The sequence below is a fragment of the Centruroides vittatus genome, unplaced genomic scaffold, assembly GCF_030686945.1.
Source record: "Centruroides vittatus isolate TY-2023 unplaced genomic scaffold, ASM3068694v2 contig_392, whole genome shotgun sequence".
Lineage (NCBI taxonomy): Eukaryota > Metazoa > Arthropoda > Arachnida > Scorpiones > Buthidae > Centruroides > Centruroides vittatus.
Window position 1 is genome coordinate 286,289 of NW_027122208.1, and position 16,908 is coordinate 303,196.

The window sequence follows — 16,908 nt, forward strand, 5'->3', positions numbered from 1 at the left end:
GTCGAGAGTCGTGGAGAATATCGAGGTAAGAATAGTCCAAAAATCATATTTCCATCTTACGAATCGTCCGCCATGTTTCGATGACGTCATTTGTAAGCCGATCTCCCCATTACGCTTTCACCTAATGGATACCAGGTTACGAAAGTGGCGGCGATCTACAGGTTTCTTGTTACCTCCAGCGTAATGTAGTTTGTCCATCGGTTGTTGGTAATCTGGCAGTCCGAAGATAGAACGAAAAGCTGGATTGTGGGGGGTAAGAAACGAGCAATTACATCGCTAGCGTCTATCGGTCTCTATAACAACGGTAGGAATGACGGGAAGGAAGGGAAGGAGAATGGGGGTGCTTGATTAAAATCGACATGGGGGCCGCTGCTGTCGCAATAAAAAGGTACCGGCACCGTTTTCATGGCTGGCAAACATTAAGAAAATTACTTTCTTGGCTGCCAGATCTTTTTATGGCGTTCCAGTCTCGGACCGTAATTTTAAAGTGACCGAGGGAACCTCTTCGATTAATGGAAGGTTCCCGCGCGCATTTCGGCATCCCCCTTTTACCCAGAATGAAATTAATTTATTTTATCGAAAGCAAAGTTTTCGCCGTTAGGAGACTCTTCTTTTTTCCCCTTCTTTCCACTCTCACTCACTCGACTTTTTTCTTCCCACCCGCTTTCATTCTGCGAAAGACGTTATAAAGTGGCACCGTCACAACCTAACTCAATAGTACGTCATATTGAACCTTATACTCTCGGACGTTCTAAGTAAATGAAACGAGATCTGGGTACGGAAGGGGAGAAAAAGAGGCGCCATCTTGCGTCACGTGACTCACAATACTAATGAAGACTCCGTTAGAGCAATCGTGACAAACAATCTACCGACTGAGACTTAATGACTCTAACAATGTATACAGACGAGCCTAATCAGGCACTGACAACCAACAAACTAGATCTAATTGACTCTGAAGAGCTAGACGATAGAAAACATAGTTGTTTCGTGTTCGGTGCAATCCGCCTCTTCAATGACACTAATTTGACTGGCGTCTGCCTGCCTATGCTCTCTCTTCAACTCTCGTACTTGATGCAGCGAGACAGACGGGGAGTCACAGGCAATCGTCAAACGAGATGATAGAGCCCACAGTCGAAAACAAATTAAGCCTAAAGCACCGTACGACCGATCCGCCAGCATTCACCAATCTCACCAGAAAACAGATTGAAGGCATAGATCAGGCTACCACAAACGCGATCATGTAATTGAATGATTGGTTCATTTCCATAAGGCAGATGATAGCGGAGGACATGTTAGGCTTACGATACGTGCTCTCGTGACGGAGAACGGGGTGCTCGAATGGGTGCCCTCGAGCACGAGCGCTGTGATTTGATCTAAAAATATATTGAATTTTTTAAAGAGTTTTCATAAAAATGACGATCGGATAAATTCTTTACTCTCTTTCTTTTTTTCCTTCCCCTTCTTCGTCTACCTTTAGGAAAATCGCTACAAATTACCGTTATCTAAATTTAATTAAGTAGTTAGTCGAAGAATCGAAAAGATGGTCGAGTGGATCAGCGCCACCTAGACGAGCTGAAAATATGCTAATGTGGACGTCGATGGCGAAAATCCCTCAAGTTTCGAAGCTCATTAAGCATGGATGTAATTAGTGAATGACACTAATTATTTCATTACATCTACTAATTGATATCAAATGATTGCTTCATTAGGGACTGTTTCGATATTTCGATAATGAGCTGTTTGATTTTGAAAAATACAAAAGTTGCCAATTTTGACTTTTTTTACGGCGGGGCTTAACGCCGATTAATAACGACTTTAATTAGTTACTTTTGTTAACTTTTATAAAATTCGCCAACAGTTTAATTATATATATATACATACATACATAAAAAATAAAGATTACTCCTTAAAAATTAGCAAAATTTTCCAGGCCGAAATAAAAATTAATACCCGCCGAAGTTGGGCATTACAACTCCTACTTGAGAAAGAGCGAAATACTTTTGTCCCGGCGTTAATTTGGCGGTGTTGGAGAATTATGAATGGAGCGTATACTTCGGGATGGTGGCGACGAAAGTGACAACGGCAGATCGCTCGGACGGACTACAATTGAAACACTCCGGGAACTCGACGGGAGACCGAGGTGTGGTGACCGGACAGCGCCATCTATCACAGACGCCGTCAAGTCGGACGGAGTGTGTATTGTGTCCAGTATTGACAACACAATAGGAATGGTTCGCTTGTGACCTGTGGCACAAAAACGTTCGGTCAAAACCGGAAGGATTACTGAATACTTTTAAATCTTCATTCAGTACTCGAAATACTTTCTATACTAAAAGTAGCATCCCTCTTCTTCCAATAATTTATTTAAAAAAAAATAATAATAATTTCCTTGGCTGTTTAATTTCTGATTACACCGCTAATGTAAAACGCATTTCTCGTATTAGCAAATTGAAAGAAATTGCAAGATGCGAGATCATTTCTATATAATAAATATCTAAATACAATACCGCCGATCGCAATCAATTTAATTAATTTGATTAATTTACCCCCTTTCTTCGAGTGGCGCCATCTTCCGGGTGACATGCTGACTAATACTCGTTTTTCCTCCGTGACGTCAGCAAAAGGACGAGACGCGCGCGAGAGTCGGAGAGTCGAAAATTGGTACGTTCCGTCGACACGCCCAACAGTCGTCTAGCAGATGTTTCTAATTTCCTGAAAGTGTACAACGTGTTATAAAATCCTCCTCATTTCCAATCTCTTTACCCGTCAACGGTCTTCACCTCCATTTAAACACAGCTAATATGGGCAAGTGACCGGAAAAACGGTAATTAAGTAACCGAAAACTAGTTAATGGCGATTTTACCCAGGAAAATTTTCGAAGGGCGAGATAGAAAATTAATGATAACGATTTATTCTAACCCTTTCTGATCGTAGCGTGACATAGCCGCAACGGAAGTGACTCAAATGACAACCCGTCACACCACTTCCGATCACGCTTCCCGCTTTTCCGGTTACGTACGTGAAGGAATTCGCTGGAATCCCTTCATTAGCTCCCTGTCATGTTATAAATGAGTAATTAAATTTTACCTCTTGGCTATGAAATAATTAGTTACTCCTAAGTTGTCTGCTAGATGGTGTAGACGTCTTTAATTAGCCTCACGTGCGCGCGCACGTAAATACAAGTGACGTTCAAATATCATTCACCGTTCAAACGGTAAATTTAACCGAAAATTTACTTTATTATATTAACGCGTTTAAATAACGTTTAAAAATCCGAGAATATTTTTTTCTTTTTTTCATTATAATTATTTTTTTAAATTTAAATTAAACAAATTTACAAAAGAAAAAATTGCACACTACTACTGGCGATATGAAAAGAAACAACTCTATATATTTTTGATCTTAATTGTCTTCCGAAGGCGTCTCTCACTAATCACGTTTTGACCTTCGAACTCCAAGACCCCACGACCTCAATATCTTGGAGGTAATAGAAATGTTTTTTTTTTTCTTTCCCCTCCTCTCCATCCCCTTCTTTTCCTTCCTCTCTTTCTTTACCGAAGTTCGTTTTTCGTTTAGTTTGTCTGTAACCTAGAAGTTAATCAGTGGGGTGACCACGTGACTGAAGTGTTTGGCAGATTTTCGAATGTCCGCGAGCCAGTAGTTATTTTCTTAATTAAAATTTTTAAAAGGCGGATCGATGTATAGTATTAAGTAATTATTTCTCGTACATTAATATTTTTATAAGCGCTCTAAATTTAAACTTATTTACTTAACGCATACGACTATCAACGTACGAAACTTTAATCCCATTAAAATTGATCTATATGTTATAGGATAATAAACATAAATATATTATTTTTATTGCGTGTTTAACCATAAATTAGAGTGAAAAATGCTGGAAAAAAATAGATAAAAACGACGTCCGTACGAAGAAACAATCTTTCGAAAAAAATATATAAAAAATGTAGAAGCCATGTCGGAAAATTGATACAAAAACGGATTGAAACGTCACAAAATGGAGCTAGTTCGGATATTCGGCGGCAGATGGCGTGTTGCGTGTTAATTTTCTTCCAAATCGATTGAGAGTTCGAGAGTTTCACTCGATTTTGCGTTAGTCACGACGATGTTGAGCCGCTTCGCTTCTTGGAAACGTTTTCCTATGATAATTTCAAAATCGATAATATTAAATGCATCTCAAGTGTACTGATAAACCCATTAAATTAATCATTTTTAGAACGTAAAGCGTTTCTACCTTTTTCGCTTTTTTTAACCTATATATTATTTCTTTTTTCCCTAGGAAAAAAAATTCCATAAAATTATTTTCGTCATTAAATAACTTTAACACGACAAAACGATGATTAAAATTGATCAAGAAATATTTAAATTTTCTAATTTAAATTCTATAATTCATTACCGCTACGCCGCGAGTCGAAGGAAATTCGTTATTTATTTATTTATTTATTTATTATTATTATTTAAAATTTAAATAGTATAACGCGATTGGCTATTTTAAAATATTTAACACGCGAAATCTTTCGCCGTTGCCTGATTGGCCGGAATGATACGCTTTAAATCTAAATAATCGCCCTCTATTGGTTATTTTTAAACAATAACCGCATTTTATTGGTTAATACGAAATTTAAAAAAAAAAATTCTCTCCGATTGGTTATTAATACAGCAATCGGAACGAAGTAATTGCTTATTTGAAATTTTCAAATTAAAAGGTGATTTTTATTTATTTCTTTTTTAACTTTTAGAAAGGAAGAAAATTCATTTATTTCTTACGGTGTCTCATTCCTGAAAATTTGAGATTTAATTAAGTTCAAATGAATCGGGTAGTTGTATAGATTTGAATTACCAATAAAGGTTTTCTGTTGAAGACAATTTTTTTTTTTTCGTTTCAAAGTAATTGATTTAAAGAATGAAGAATGTTGAACAATCACGGTATGCGTGATATTTCAATCAATTATCTAATGTTGCGGGCGATCCGAAGTATTGTAGGACTGGGTGATTGCCAAGTGACTGGTTTCAGTTGCATTGTACGGTCGATAGTATAAAGAGACTTTGGTTTTTCTGTCTGAATTGAGCTTCTAAATACCATCACCTGATTGGACTGTAATTTGGAATCAGTGAAATGGAAGAAAATACGTTGGAAGAATTTCAAATCTAATTTTTTTTTTTTTTTAATCTTTTAATTGAATTAGCCAAGGTTTATTTTTGTCTGGTATTAACGCTTTGAATAATTTAATGCATTAAATTAAAAATTTATTTTTGGTATAAAAATGGTTACATGCCATAATTATTATCTTCTCTTTTTTATTATTTTTGAAGATTTTAATGCGCATTGGTTTAATAAGCGCAGTTTTTCGCTGCTTCCAAAACTTTGATATTCCGGTTATTTTACGGCTTTTGTCTCGATGATACTTTTACTAAATGATTTTTAGTGAAATTTTTCTCTCAAATTATATTTCCGTGAATAAATTTATATAAACGAAAAGTATATTCTATATCTTGCGTTTATGCGCCCGTGTTGTTAATGCTTTGTTTATTTTATGAAAGTAAAATGTAGTTTTGTTTGCCTACTTCCGTACGTTTATGTGTATATTTTTAATTCTTTTATTCTTATTTTAAAAAATGGTATTTAGTAAAAGCTTCCTTATCTACCAATATTGTTAATTTTCGCTTATATTTTCTAAGATAAAGAAGATTTTAGTAGGTCTATTTCATGCTTCGTTTACTTCGTGATACAAAAATGAGATACGCGGTGTTACTTATAAAATATGAAATTTTTAACCTAACGTATCCTTTCCGTAAATGGAAAAGGATTATTTAATTCTCTTCTTAATATTATGTATATTATTATATGAAAAATTTTTATTTAACGACTTAATTTTAAATATATCAGTAATTAAAATATACTTTTTAAAATTAGAAAAAAATTCACAAAAAATTGATATTTTATTATCTTATATTTGTAAGTAGACTTTCAAATATTTAACTTTGATTCTCTGAATCAAAAATTAATGTTTAGTATCCTTAAAAATAAATAAATTTTTGCTGAAATAGATTCCACAAAAGATGAAAGAATAGTCAATATTTTTATAAGCAAATAGATTTTAAAAGTTCACATTAATAATTCTATAATGTTGTGTGTGTGTGTGTATGAGTGTGTGTGTGTTTATATATATTTGATTATTTTGCATGACTAAAAAGCATCATCTTAATTCATTTTTCTACTTATACAGTTTAAGTTTTTGATTTATAACATACAAATAAAATGATATAAAAGTTATTTAGTACCTTTTTTTTGTGTGTGTATTATATATTGGTAACGCTTTGTTTATTCCTCGAAACAGAAAAGGATAAACAAAGTAAGTTTATCGAAAGAGAAAACAGTGTTTATTGATTTAAGCAATGGCAGTGAAGTGTTCTTTAAAGACAGGGCAGGAATGATAACTGCCACCTGGGCCCTTCCACTGACCCTGAAACGTGGGTTTCAACCTTCCATTGCTAAAACTAACTAATTTAAAAGGTCTCGTGTAAACACAGATTTATATTTTGTTCCAATTGCTTGGATTAATGGGTTACACAACCGGTCTCAACTCGGCAATGAATCTTTAAAATAAATAAACAAATGATCAAATAAGAATTCGAGTATAATTTATATAAGTCTTATAAAATATTTAATAACATATACGATTAAACTTCAGTTTGATCTTCGAATTTAGAATAGTTGGAAAGTATATATTACAAATCGAATCATCGAATAACGTTTATAGTTTTTAAAATTTTCAAATGAAAAAAAGAAACAACATTTATATATATCTAAAAAGTCAAAAAATGATTTATTTTCTCTAATAAAAAGTAAGCAATCGATTTATCAATATAGTTATGTTTTAAAGAAGCTGCATAAACAAGCATTTGTCCCTCTTTTAAACGAATGGAAATACTTTAACAAGCGTTTTCATTTTGTAACTTTACAGCTGGATGCACAGAAATTGGCAACAATGATTTACAAGAGGTAAAAAGAAAACACCCTCCTTTTCTATTTCAGAATTTTCTAAAACCTCAACTCTTAACGATGCGTAAGAATGACAGATTTTTATCGATTAGTTCTGTCGTCTAGTTTTATCCAAGTTTAGGAGATTTGACTGAAAGATTCATTTTATTTTTAAAAAAGGTATTTTTCAGTAACAAATGTCCAGATTTTGAAAAGAAGACGGTTCTAGGATTTAGCTACTGTAAAGGTTTTATCAATAATTAGCATGTCTTTAATACATAATAAAGGACGTTTTGGGTAATTTAATTCTTAAATATTTTATCGTATTTAAATAGTAGCGAGTAATATAATAAAATATTCTAAAATTTTGTTTAGAATTCTTTTGGATTTAACTATTTAGTTTCGATAATAAAATAAGATTTAATATATAACAACGTTTCGAAATATTGAATTTTTCATGAAAAAAAAAATAAAGAAAAAATTTGTTATTGTCAACTGACAGTCTTTAGTTAATTCACTCGATCACTCGCTTATTTATTTATTTGTTTTTCAGTCGGTTTATATTATATTACATAATTTAAACGAGCAAAATAAAAGTTTTGAAAATTCTAAATCTTTTTACTTTTTGTTTAGAATATTTGTAAATGTCAAAACAAAAATATTATTTCATCTAGTCAAATTTTAATATGACACATCAACAACTTTAACGGATCACGTCGTGCTTTAAGTGTAAAATCAGATAATGCAACGAATCATTTTACTGTATTTTTATCGAGAGAAAAACGAGTTGTGATTATTTTAATTCAAATATATATTTATATATACTTCTTTTTTTGTTTTTTCCCCCTTATGTTTTCATCTGTCTTTCTTTAAAACAAGAAAAAAAGGAAAAGTACTGTAAATAGAAAAACATCTCTCCTATTTGTGAGATCAGCAAAATTTATTTAGGAAGGAAACTTGATACTGCTACAAGATTAGCTTGAAGATTTGGAGAAAAATACGAGTACAGAAAATTATTTTCATATTTTTTAAAACGATATATATACAGTATATTGACATTGAAAATGGAGTATAAAGATTTATTTATCTGGATACCTGGACTATTGTTGGAAGGAATTGATAAAAAATTTTTTTAGTTTGGGCTAAAATGCCAACTTTATTTTCTACATTTTTCTTATAATTACACTATATTTAAGATTCCTACTCGACTCTAAAAATAACTAAAGTTGTTATTTTTACACACACGAAGAGATTTTTTAAGAAAAAATAAACTAAGCTAAGCAGCAACGATTATAAAGTAAAATAATAATAATAAATAAATATAAAATCATATTTTCTTACTAACGATTAATTTTAAGTTGTTGTATTTTAATACATATTCAGCCCCGTTTAAAAACAAAGAGCGTAATTTTAAAGCGAACGAGAAACCATTAAATAATGTATAAATTATATATTTCATTAAATATTTAAATTTTTATTAATTATATTTAAATCACTTAATATGGTAAATATGACCTTAAAGGGGTAGTGCCATCTAGCGTGTAAATCGAGCGCAAATGGTGGTAGTGTAAGGCTTATTTCGATGCATTTACCAGATGAAAGAGAAAATAATAGTTAAAGACTGTAAGCCAGGATTCTAACAAAGAACTTAAAAGGCGTCGTTATACAATATTGAGCTTTTACTTCATTCATATTATGGTAATCGATCGCGTCATCGGCTGTATTATGATGCAAGTCATCGAATCAGATGCATCTCTTGTGATGCGATAAATGAACATAATTTTAAACTGAAAGTTTTAACTTAATGGAATTGACAATAAGCCATTAATGTCAAACAAATGATAGAAAATAAGTAAATGGATCGATCATCGATCCTTGTTTATTCATATAACTTATGGCCGATACGTTCTGTTTTTAGTTATTTCCCCCCCTCCTCTATGTTTGCCAAGCGACATCAATTTAAAGGGATGTATATAATTATATTGCACAATTATGCTTAATGTATTACAAACATAAATTTATAAAAATAGGTTACTAAAAGCTATTAGAAGTTTAAAAAGGAATTTAAAGTGAAATGCTTCGACCGCATTGTATTATTAATTATAATGTGTTTATGTTAATCTTCTTATAATTGACTATCCGCCGTTAATGTTTAATCGCATCAAATATTCATATCTAAAATTTAATTTTAATGAATTTATATACGTAAAATTTATGAAGTTAGACATGAAAATTAAAAGAATTTGATCTAAGTATGTATCATTTACTATAATGTATATAAATGTAATTTCATTGGATTTTAATTTTTTTCTTAAACAGAATGTAATTAAGGATAAATAATTATGTGCCTTCAAGTATTGAAAATAAACTACTTTATTGTTACATTATACTGTAAAATAGCAGTTGTCTAGGGTCGGATTTCGGGTTCTAGACACAGGCCCATCTACTGTACGTTGAAATTTGCAAGACACATTGCTGCACATCACTTTATTATAACCTGAACAGTTTCTTCAACTTATTTGAAATGTTTGGTTATTCAATTAATTTATTATAAATGCATACGGTAGGAAAGGGAAGGCGTTAGTTTCAAAAGTGTACACCTCTGGGCTATGACCCAAAGGGTCCATTTATAAATTTGGTACTTGGTATGTTCATTTTTAATACGAGATATACATGTATATCGTACATTAGAAGTAAACATAGACCATATACATTTTACTGAAACAAACGTGAACTTAAATTACAATATAAAAAACTCCACGAATACAGACAGGATTTTAGACCTTATATAACTCTGTAAACTTTTATCATGCTTAGTTCTGTGCGATAATGTCTACAAGGTACGATTCTGTGTACGGTTCTGCATAACAAAAGCCTGTACTTTGTATCCTTGTGTAGCAAATAGCCTATGCTTCGTAGATGGACGTAGACTACTACTTACAAAACATCGAAACGTGTGTATAAAATGTATATACAGTATTTAAACATAACGAGTATAGAGTCTAAGTTACTGACAATACATTCAAAAATGTTTGAATATACACAGACATTTCTTTATATAAATAAAAATTAATAAAATTCCGAAATAAAATAAAATTCTTACTTTTATCGTTTTAATAAATGTATTTATATATTATATATATAAATTTATTGATGTTATTATTTAAATAAATAAATAAATAATAAATTAGAAGAAGGAACATAAATAAGCAATTAAAGTGAGAAATCATTATGCACATATATACATACATACATATATGTAAACTTTAAATAATAAACACAATGTTTATTTTGTAACCAGAGTAGAAGATTAAATATTTCGACAAAAATAAATGATTTTAAATAATAAGCAACAAATAAAACAGAAACAAATTAGTATAATTAGTTATATACTTAGATACTTTTTATTTTATTATTATCAATTATTTTTTTTTTTAAGTTTTGAATTTAAGATTTTTGGTCCGATTGAGAGCGAAAATAAATGGCTCATTTAATTTTCCCTTCTTAAAAATTACAACAATGCACCAACACTGATTACATGAACTTTCTATTCGACGCTAAAATTGACAGTAACTTTTTTTTCGAGTTCTTCTTTTTTTTCAGCTGCCGCTCTTCTTTATTTTCCCGAAACGATGCGGTCGCCATTTAAAATTGACCGTTTAAAAAAAATTATATAAGTTTTTTTTTTGAGTGATAGATTAAAATTGCAAACTGTAATTTACAGGATTAATTTATTTTACTTAAAATCAATTAAGGGATACATATTAATCTCCAAAAACGACATTTTTATAGAAATTAATTATTCAATAAATCTCGGAACGAAAGTAATTTACTCATATGGAACCTAACGGGTTAAAATTAATACTTCACTTTCGATGAATTATTATCGAAAATAACATAAAACACAAAGTAATTTTATTATAAGAGATAATTTATTTAATAAATATTTGGATGTATATTTTTATTTTTAAAACTACTCTCTTAATAATTTGATTCGTTCGGGATGTATCGTATTGCTTTATATCAATTTATTTTATCCCGTTTTTTCCCCCCTCTTCTGAATCTTTAATTAAATAATAATTTTTAAATTGTGTATTCTTATAAATCATTCTGTGTTAATATTATTAATTCAGATTTTAATTTAAAATTAATTAAATTGTTTCAATTGAATTATTAAAAAGTTTAATTAAATGTGAAATATTAAACTGTTTCACGCTTGTACGCTACCAGCCAGAGAAACTTGGAAACTCGAACGCTCATTACAGATTTTAAAAATTAAGAAAAACGTTTATAAGATAGGGAAAAATGCATATTAATGTATATTTTGTTTATTTCTTCAGTTATTAGTCTATAAGTTTATACAACTGGCAGAAAAAAACCTGGATGTATGACCGCACATAAATTTCCTCTATACTAGAAAAATTATCATCTAGTACGTCATATTCATGAAATTTCCTTTCGTTAATGTAAATTTCACGCCTAATTGCTAATAATATTAACACGGAATATTAATTAAATTAAAAATTCGCAACAGCATAACAACATAAACAATTCGCGCGCCTTACATAATTTAAAATGGCTACCAAAACAAAATAATAATTAAATTTACACTTTTCGAAAAGTCAATTAAGAGTTTTAAAACTAAACAAGAAAAAAAAATGCAAAGGGGGAAAAAAAACAAAAATCCAAATCTTACAAAACTATACAAACTTAAGACACGTGTAAATTTTTAAAAACTTTTCAGCAAAGTTGCCAGAAAATGCGAATGAACTTAACAAAGTTTACAACGATAGAAAACGAACTTTTAATATTAATTACAAACTACATTTTAGCAATTAACATAATTGTAACTTATTTACAAATCCCCTCGATCATTTTAGAAAAGTCGACGAAAACAAAAATACATTTAGAAAGTCTGTCCGACTTACAACGTTGCCATTTAACCAAAACTGGTAATGTTATATTTATCACGATAGGTTGGTACATTACTGTAATTGTTTCGTTTGAATATTTAAATAATTCATTACGAAATGAAAGCCTATGATGTCAGTAATGTTCTAGCTACCATTTTTTTTTATTTTTATTTGTACTTTTATTTTTCTTTCTATAATTTCGTAGTAATAACATTAACTCTCGACTTAAAATCTCTAGTCGGCCGGCGAACATGGCTAATTAAAAACGAAAGCTTTACACGATTTTCACACGCATTACGTTTATTATATGTATATAGTTTGGTACGTAAATAATACTTAAAATAGTCAACATAATAGCGCAAAGTTAGTAAAAATTTGTAAAGCTGAGTATCAAGAATTGAGAAAATCTCGTTAAAATGTAAAATTTGAAGAACTGTATGTATACATCAAGATACCTTAATGTTCGATTTAAATGCGAAACTGGTTAATCTAAATTTGAGTAGAACCAAGATAATATTTTCATTTAGATGTAAATAGTCTGAAAATTGTCAGCCCGGTAACGTTTCTGATGTATTCCCATTGATGTAATGAAATTCGATATATTATTTAAAAGAAAATTAAAAAAAAAAGGAGAAGGGGGAGAAAATAGTTAGAAAATTGAAACTGTTTTTTATTGATTTATTAATATTTTTAGCTTTGTTATACTTACATTTCTCGGCTTTTAGAACACTTTTTTCCATACATATATAAATAAAATTGGCGGATATTAAATTGATTTTTTATGAGTCTCCATTTTGCTTTTTTTTGTTTTTGTTTTTTTTTGTTTTAGTGTAAAGGCATGTTGGCGACATCTATTGTCGAGTTCAGGAACCAAAGGAACTGTAGACAATTACCCTAATGGACGACATATTAAGTGAAGGATTATCGCGTAATTATAGTAATAACTCATAAATACATGAACGGTTTTAATTAATTTTAATTAATTATTATTATAACAATATTAAAATTAATAATGTATCACTTTGCATAAATATACAAGTAGCTTTTAATGTATTCGTGTTTTAAATAATATATTTAATTTAAAATGAGCATACTTTTGCATTCGATTATAATAAATTAAATAGCGCAAAAAAAAAAATTAAAATTCTTTCTTTTAATTCCTATTACGGGTTAATTTTTATCGATTTAAATTAAAATCTTTATATATTTTAATGGGAATTTAATGCTTAATTTAAATTAAAAAGTTGCGTTGTTGCGCTTTTGTATACGTGTTTAAATCGAGTTTACCGAATTTAAATTATAAAAGAAAAGTTTTTAAATATATTTAAAACATCATTTAATCGCTTAAATAATGTTTATATTAAAAATTAATTATATAATCTTATTTATTTATGTTGAAATTTATTAAAAGATTTATTAACATAGGCGCTTTGCACTTTTGTTTATAGATATTATACAGTATTAAATTATTGTTTACCAAGTTTAAATAATTAATATACATTATATAAATTTATTAACATGTACAATATTGTTAATTAATTATAATAATTATTCTCGTATTAAAAATTCAGCATGAAATCGTGTACGCGATAAGCATAATTTTACATAAGATTATATTAGGCGAGTTAACGTATAACCCGCACGTTAGAATTAATTAAAAATAATATAATACGATAAAAAATAAAATAAATGATGCAGTTATAACGAAAATTTAGCACAAAATTTTAAAATTTTTATCTAATTTAAAGGTCGTTTCACTTTATAAAAAAAGAAAAAATGCTAAACATTTTGTAAACGTGCTACTTTTACAGGCTTAAACCGTCTAATTAACTTGTTACGGCATCTAACAGATCTGGCTGATGTAATATATAATTAATAATAATTGTTAAACTTCTCAAACCATATCGCTGAATCTCGTTTCGCTCCTTTCTCGGAGCAATTTTCCATAAGAAGGAAGGAAAAAAAGGGATTTATGAACGCTTTTCTTACATGCGCTATTATGTTCCATTCCTATCTAGATTTATGCTAACAGTATAAAGCGTTTATGCTATAAATCAACCTTCAAAAATTTAAAAGACAATTGTAAGTTAAGGTATAAAAATGCGCGTAAATCTTTAAAATTAATAATAACTGTAAATCTTTGAATAACATTTAAAAGAAAAGAAAAGGGAGAGAGAGGGGAGGAAAAAATAAAGAAAGATTTTTATCTTTTACCCGGTTTAAATTGTTGATAAACTGAAATCATCACGAATTTACCATCTAACAGATGCACGGTGGAATTTTCTTCAAAATGTCTAATCATTGGTTAGAGTCTAATCTAAAGGGCGTTCGCACGCTGAAAGGGGGGTAACACATGGCAATAGTAGAAGGTTCTCACCAACAATAATTGGCCAAGCACGACAGGCAGGAATAGAACCGCCTTCAACATGGTAGTTCATCTGCTCTCAATTAATTCGGTTCACAATTTACACGCAAACTCAGAAACTACACATCTCCTCAACTAATCAAGATGCTATTCTGTCTCAAAAATGTTCAATTTATCCAACACTAATTTTAACAACACGTTATTGGCGACGGTTAAATTAATGTTTCTAAATTAAACTGTTTTTAAAATGCACAAAGGAATTTTTAATCATTTAAAAATTAAAAAAAAAGAATACGACTTATTTTGATTAATAACAACACGCGTGTAAATAAATTAAATTTGATTTTTTTTCGTTATTTAAAAATTACGTTTTGTTTCTTTTTAAATTATTTAATACGAGGATATCTTGGCTAAGGGAGTATTAATTATCGTTAAAATGCCGATCCGAGTTGAAATTTGCGAAAAGTCAGATTGAAAGCGAAACGAGAAACTGGAGATTTAATTTAGGGGAGGTTTTAAAGTTTCAAAAAGTGTTCTCGAGAAGTTACCGTCATCAATGATATATAGGGCTAGACTTTATTGGTTTGATTAATTAACATTTTGACCCCGGTAAAGGACAGACAAACCAGACCCGTTTATAAAGCTATTGATATACAATCTATAACGCAATATATCTCGGTCGTATGCCATAAATTGCTTAATTTAATTATAAATCTCATTCTCCTTGTCTTCGAAGATAAACTTGGCTGGCGTAGATCGGGTTACTTTTCTAAATATGTGGGATTTTTGATAACGATTTTTCTTAGTAAATATAAGGAGGGATGTAACGCGAATTTAATATTCCATAGACCCGTAATTAAAAAGTAAATAAACAAACAAAAAATTGAATCAAACTGTCATTTTATCCGCCGACAAATTCCTTTCTATCCGGTGGTTTTTGAAAATAACTTTACAAGAAATTTATGTATAAACTATAGCTACGGGAGGAGGGAGGAAGAAAAAAAATATTTCACCTAAGCTCCATAAAAGCGGAATTTTTGAAAGATATTAAAAACTTGTCACAGAAAGAAACACTTCTATTCAATTTTAGATATTAAAACAATTTATGAAATAACAGCTTCAAAATTATTTTTAAACATTAAAAAATATTACTAACGTCGTTTATTCACGAGAACGTTACCCGAATATACTACAGTTAGGTCTATAAAGTAAATTTTTTTCTTTAAAGAAAGACTACAAAATATTAAATCTAGTATAGGACTAGTATTTACATTAAGGAAAAATCTTCTTCATAAAAAAATAAAAATAAAAAAAATAAAGAATGATATGCATATTCGTAATTGTTTTGTAGGTTGGTAAAATATTTATAAACATATTTCGATCTTTTATTTTAAAGGAGGCAATATATTTTGTCAGTGGCAAATACAGAGGTTGTCGCACCCAACATTTGTAGCAAGTTTTGTTGTATTTTTTCTTACTTTTTTTACCTCCCCCTCTCTATATATCGCCTCCTGTTTAACTGTATGGGCATGTGAACTTGCATAATGCAGATGTTGTAGAGAAAACGAGCGAAGAGATTGGATCAACAACAGTATTCACCCATCTAAAGCTAATGGAAATTCACTGAAATTGTTTCTATCTGCCGACTTCATGCATAGACATTTGCAGGCAATGCATTCTATATACGAAAACATAAATAAAATAAAGAGTTTTTAAAGACATCTCCAAGGCTCAGCAATGTTATGCGGATAATAATAAATATATATATTATGCATTAGAGAGAAAACGTTTTCTAGTATTGTAAAATAAAAGAAAAAAACCAAAAAATTCTTGAAAAAATGTAAATAAATTTTCTTTAGTTTTAATCAGATCATTTATATTCAAATTTTTTTTATTCTAGTATATAACTGTAATAATGTATTTTATTTGTGTATAGTGTATAAACCACCAAACAGAACTTTTTTATTTGTGATGTTCCTGTTTACTTCTTAGTTGATTGGACGAGACGATTTTTATCGTTGTTGATTTCATTATGACGTCACTTCGACGCCATTTTTATATTTGGTTTTCCTTCCATTATAAAGATTGCTATCTAGTATATTGATCTTTTTCCTTTTTTTTATTTTTGTTCATTTATCCACAAGAGATAGCTATAAAAATAAAAGGACCCTTCCACCATTGCGTATTTGTATGTAAACTCAATGTAGATACACTGTACTAAAGTACAGTAAACCTAATTGACGTATCCAATCAGAAAGCAATCACTCTAATGAATTTTTGTAAACAGCTAAGAATTGACTTATCGAACTACCTAAATACGATTATCTAAACAAAAATATATTAGAGTTTCTACTTACAAAAATTACGTTTATTTATTTATTTATTTATTTTTCTCTTTCCTATACAGAACCACACGCAGAACTTAAACTAACTATATATAAATATACGGCGCACGCATTTAAAAACGAGAAAATTTAATTTGTTTTTAAAAAATTCTAATCGATTTTATATATAATTATCTTTATTATTTTTTTATATATAAAAAGATAATTAAGATTAATTTTTATTTGAACATTGTGCGTGTGTAAAAATTTGGAAAATTAATTAGTTTCAACTTTTTGTACGAGATG

The 16,908-nt window shown here is 29.6% G+C and overlaps 1 long non-coding RNA gene across 1 annotated transcript; it reads right to left on the minus strand.

The window, feature by feature from the left end:
• Window positions 1–2,369: 2,369 nt before the first annotated feature.
• Window positions 2,370–3,125, minus strand: LOC136975952 (uncharacterized). The gene is made up of 2 exons (XR_010880851.1): window positions 3,088–3,125; window positions 2,370–2,712 (listed from the first exon to the last, which is right to left on the minus strand). It is a non-coding gene; the product is annotated as an uncharacterized lncRNA (long non-coding RNA).
• Between the last annotated feature and the right edge of the window lie 13,783 nt (window positions 3,126–16,908).